Source organism: Aquarana catesbeiana, linkage group LG10 (genome assembly GCF_042186555.1).
Source record: "Aquarana catesbeiana isolate 2022-GZ linkage group LG10, ASM4218655v1, whole genome shotgun sequence".
NCBI lineage: Eukaryota > Metazoa > Chordata > Amphibia > Anura > Ranidae > Aquarana > Aquarana catesbeiana.
Window position 1 is genome coordinate 168,253,423 of NC_133333.1, and position 6,000 is coordinate 168,259,422.

The following is a 6,000-nucleotide window of genomic DNA, read 5'->3' on the forward strand; positions in this document are numbered from 1 at the left end:
CCCAATAAAGTTTTAACCCCTTGATCACCCCCTGTCACCAGTGTCGCTAAGCGATCATTTTTCTGATCGCTGTATTAGTGTCGCTGGTGATGCTAGTTAGTGAGGTAAATATTTAGGTTCGCCGTCAGCGTTTTATAGCGACAGGGACCCCCATATACTATCTAATAAATGTTTTAACCCCTTGATGGCCCCCTAGTTAACCCTTTCACCACTGATCACCGTATAACTGTTACGGGTGACGCTGGTTAGTTTGTTTATTTTTTTTAGTGTGAGGGCACCCGCCGTTTATTACCGAATAAAGCTTTAGCCCCCTGATCGCCCGGCGGTGATATGCGTCGCCCCAGGCAGCGTCAGATTAGCGCCAGTACCGCTAACACCCACGCACGCAGCATATGCCTCCCTTAGTGGTATAGTATCTGATCGGATCAATATCTGATCTAATCAGATCTATACTAGCGTCCCCAGCAGTTTAGGGTTCCCAAAAACACAGTGTTAGCGGGATCAGCCCAGATACCTGCTAGCACCTGCGTTTTGCCCCTCCGCCCGGCCCAGCTCAGCCCACCCAAGTGCAGTATCGATCGATCACTGTCACTTACAAAACACTAAACGCATAACTGCAGCGTTCGCAGAGTCAGGCCTGATCCCTGCGATCGCTAACAGTTTTTTGGTAGTATTTTGGTGAACTGGCAAGCACCAGCCCCAAGCAGCGTCAGATTAGCGCCAGTACCGCTAACACCCACGCATGCACCGTACAGCTCCCTTAGTGGTATAGTATCTGAACGGATCAATATCTGATCTGATCAGATCTATACTAGCGTCCCCAGCAGTTTAGGGTTCCCAAAAACGCAGTGTTAGCGGGATCAGCCCAGATACCTGCTAGCACCTGCGTTTTGCCCCTCCGCCCGGCCCAGCCCAGCCCACCCAAGTGCAGTATCGATCGATCACTGACACTTACAAAACACTAAATGCATAACTGCAGCGTTCGCAGAGTCAGGCCTGATCCCTGCGATCGCTAACAGTTTTTTTGGTAGTATTTTGGTGAACTGGCAAGCACCAGTCCCAAGCAGCGTCAGATTAGCGCCAGTACCGCTAACACCCACGCACGCAGCATACGCCTCCCTTAGTGGTATAGTATCTGAACGGATCAATATCTGATCCGATCAGATCTATACTAGCGTCCCCAGCAGTTTAGGGTTCCCAAAAACGCAGTGTTAGCGGGATCAGCCCAGATACCTGCTAGCACCTGCATTTTGCCCCTCCGCCCGGCCCAGCCCACCCAAGTGCAGTATCGATCGATCACTGTCACTTACAAAACACTAAACTAAACTGCAGCATTCGCAGAGTCAGGCCTGATCCCTGCGATCGCTAACAGTTTTTTTGGTAGCGTTTTGGTGAACTGGCAAGCACCAGCGGCCTAGTACACCCTGGTCGTAGTCAAACCAGCACTGCAGTAACACTTGGTGACGTGGTGAGTCCCATAAGTGCAGTTCAAGCTGGTGAGGTGGCAAGCACAAGTAGTGTCCCGCTGCCACCAAGAAGACAAACACAGGCCCGTCGTGCCCATAGTGCCCTTCCTGCTGCATTCGCCAATCCTAATTGGGAACCCACCACTTCTGCAGCGCCCGTACTTCCCCCATTCACATCCCCAACCAAATGCAGTCGGCTGCATGAGAGGCATTTTCTTTATGTCCTCCCGAGTACCCCTACCCAACGCCCCCCAAAAAAGATGTTGTGTCTGCAGCAAGCGCGGATATAGGCGTGACACCCGCTATTATTGTCCCTCCTGTCCTGACAATCCTGGTCTTTGCATTGGTGAATGTTTTGAACGCTACCATTCACTAGTTGAGTATTAGCGTAGGGTACAGCATTGCACAGACTAGGCACACTTTCACAGGGTCTCCCAAGATGCCATCGCATTTTGAGAGACCCGAACCTGGAACCGGTTACCGTTATAAAAGTTAGTTACAAAAAAAGTGTAAAAAAAAAAAAAAAAATATAAAATAAAAAAAAATAGTTGTCGTTTTATTGTTCTCTCTCTCTCTATTCTCTCTCTCTTGTTCTGCTCTTTTTTACTGTATTCTATTCTGCAATGTTTTATTGTTATTATGTTTTATCATGTTTGTTTTTCAGGTATGTAATTATTTATACTTTACCGTTTACTGTGCTTTATTGTTAACCATTTTTTTGTCTTCAGGTACGCCATTCACGACTTTGAATGGTTATACCAGAATGATGCCTGCAGGTTTAGGTATCATCTTGGTATCATTCTTTTCAGCCAGCGGTCGGCTTTCATGTAAAAGCAATCCTAGCGGCTAATTAGCCTCTAGACTGCTTTTACAAGCCGTGGGAGGGAATGCCCCCCCCCCCCCACCGTCTTCCGTGTTTTTCTCTGGCTCTCCTGTCTCAACAGGGAACCTGAGAATGCAGCCGGTGATTCAGCCAGCAGACCATAGAGCTGATCAGAGACCAGAGTGGCTCCAAACATCTCTATGGCCTAAGAAACCGGAAGCTACGAGTATTTCATGACTTAGATTTCGCCGGATGTAAATAGCGCCATTGGGAAATTGGGGAAGCATTTTATCACACCGATCTTGGTGTCATCAGATGCTTTGAGGGCAGAGGAGAGATCTAGGGTCTAATAGACCCCAATTTTTTCAAAAAAGAATACCTGTCACTACCTATTGCTATCATAGGGGATATTTACATTCCCCGAGATAACAATAAAAATGATTTAAAAAAAAAAAAAAATGAAAGGAACAGTTTAAAAATAAGATAAAAAAGCAAAAAAATAATAAAGAAAAAAAAAAAAAAAAAAAAAAAAGCACCCCTGTCGCCCCCTGCTCTCGCGCTAAGGCGAACGCAAGCGGCGGTCTGTCGTCAAACGTAAACAGCAATTGCACCATGCATGTGAGGTATCGCCGCGAAGGTCAGATCGAGGGCAGTAATTTTTGCAGTAGACCTCCTCTGTAAATCTAAAGTGGTAACCTGTAAAGGCTTTTAAAAATGTATTTATTTTGTTGCCACTGCACGTTTGTGCGCAATTTTAAAGCATGTCATGTTTGGTATCCATGTACTCGGCCTAAGATCATCTTTTTTATTTCATCAAACATTTGGGCAATATAGTGTGTTTTAGTGCATTAAAATTTAAAAAAAGTGTGTTTTTTCCCCAAAAAATGCGTTTGAAAAATCGCTGCGCAAATACTGTGTGAAAAAAAAAAATGAAACACCCACCATTTAAATCTGTAGGGCATTTGCTTTAAAAAAATATATAATGTTTGGGGGTTCAAAGTAATTTTTTTGAAAAAAAAAATATCTTTTTCATGTAAACAAAAAGTGTCAGAAAGGGCTTTGTCTTCAAGTGGTTAGAAGAGTGAGTGATGTGTGACATAAGCTTCTAAATGTTGTGCATAAAATGCCAGGACAGTTCAAAACCCCCCCAAATGACCCCATTTTGGAAAGTAGACACCCCAAGCTATTTGCTGAGAGGCATGTCGAGTCCATGGAATATTTTATATTGCGACACAAGTTGCGGGAAAGAGACAAATTTTTTTTTTTTTTTTGCCATGGGAATATGTGAAATTACACCCCAAAATACATTCTGTTGCTTCTCCTGAGTACGGGGATACCACATGTGTGAGACTTTTTGGGAGCCTAGCCGCGTACGGGACCCTGAAAACCAAGCACCGCCTTCAGGCTTTCTAAGGGCGTGAATTTTTGATTTCACTCTTCACTGCCTATCACAGTTTCGGAGGCCATGGAAAGCCCAGGTGGCACAAAACCCCCCCAAATGACCCCATTTTGGAAAGTAGACACCCCAAGCTATTTGCTGAGAGGTATAGTGAGTATTTTGCAGACCTCACTTTTTGTCACAAAGTTTTGAAAATTGAAAAAAGAAAAAAAAAAAAGTTTTTTCTTGTCTTTCTTCATTTTCAAAAACAAATGAGAGCTGCAAAATACTCACCATGCCTCTCAGCAAATAGCTTGGGGTGTCTACTTTCCAAAATGGGGTCATTTGGGGGGGGTTTTGTGCCACCTGGGCATTCCATGGCCTCCGAAACTGTGATAGGCAGTGAAGAGTGAAATCAAAAATTTACACCCTTAGAAATCCTGAAGGCGGTGCTTGGTTTTCGGGGCCCCGTACGCGGCTAAGCTCCCAAAAAGTCCCACACATGTGGTATCCCCATACTCAGGAGAAGCAGCTAAATGTATTTTGGGGTGCAATTCCACATAGGCCCATGGCCTGTGTGAGCAATATATCATTTAGTGACAACTTTTTGTAAATATTTTTTTTTTTTTTGTCATTATTCAATCACTTGGGACAAAAAAAATAAATATTCAATGGGTTCAACATGCCTCTCAGCAATTTCCTTGGGGTGTCTACTTTCCAAAATGGGGTCATTTGGGGGGGTTTTGTACTGCCCTGCCATTTTAGCACCTCAAGAAATGACATAGGCAGTCATAAACTAAAAGCTGTGTAAATTACAGAAAATGTACCCTAGTTTGTAGACGCTATAACTTTTGCGCAAACCAATAAATATATCTTATTGACATTTTTTTTACCAAAGACATGTGGCCGAATACATTTTGGCCTAAATGTATGACTAAAATTTAGTTTATTGGATTTTTTTTATAACAAAAAGTAGAAAATATCATTTTTTTTCAAAATTTTCTGTCTTTTTCCGTTTATAGCGCAAAAAATAAAAACTGCAGAGGTGATCAAATACCATCAAAAGAAAGCTCTATTTGTGGGAAGAAAAGGATGCAAATTTCGTTTGGGTACAGCATTGCATGACCGCGCAATTAGCAGTTAAAGCGACGCAGTGCCAAATTGGAAAAAGACCTCTGGTCCTTAGGCAGCATAATGGTCCGGGGCTCAAGTGGTTAACAATACAACCATACCACTTGTCAATCAGTCTTTCGCTCCATTTTATCAAACCAAAACAAGATCACAAGCAACGGGATTCCACCCAACTTGGAATGGGCTTTCACCTGATCATCTAGCACCTCAATTAACCCAGCTAAATATTTGATGCATTTTCCACACTTTAAAAATGTACTATGGCTCACAATACAAAAACACAATATTAAAGCCAGCACAAACAATGTAGCACAATCCTGCGATTTCACATTCTATTATTTGTATCTCTAGTTCACACATATCGAATATCCCACTTCTGCTACCTGTTTTATCACGGTTATGATCATACAACCCATACAAACACTTGTAGGTTTAACATGTAATTAAATAATGACAGAGATAACAAAAGTAATACTATTAGAAAATATAAGAATGCTTCCCTATAGATGCTGCTTTTAAATGGCGTGGCACAGACGATCAGACCCAGGCGCATTGCTCGCCCTGGTAGAGACTGAATATTTCAGGTTTTTACCTGTTTAATATGCGGCACTTGTATATAAGGAAATGGCCAACTCCCCTTGCAGGCAACATGACCTTTTAGGGACTTGGTCATTTTGTAATGACATTCCTTTGATATGAAGTCAGCTAAGGTAACCAGGATATTGTGAGCCAACTTTAATAAGGAAATATGAAATTTTCCCATCACTGTTAACCTGTCTAATCCACCTAGAGATGGTGAAAGGGCATAGCAGGAGAGCATTTGTGAGCGCACACAAACAGAAAATTAGCTGATCGGCTGGAATACTTTCAATATAAAAGTGCAAATAACAGTGCATGCTCCAATTATCACCTGTGAACACAAATTATGTGTGCACAAATTGGAAATAACTGTATTTGTGTCCATATATTTTTTAAACATTTTTTGGACTTTTGTTTGTGGTTTTTTTTTTTTTTCTTAATGGGTGTTTAAAAAAATATATGGACAGAGTTCTTTAATTATAATTGTATAACTATATATATGGAGAACAAATGTAACTTCCTTATATTGAGGCTTTAGGTCATACAGCAAGAAGGCTAACAAGCCTATCCCAAACCCACAGATGTGATATGCTCTTAGTCCAGGCAGCCAAAAAGACTAACAG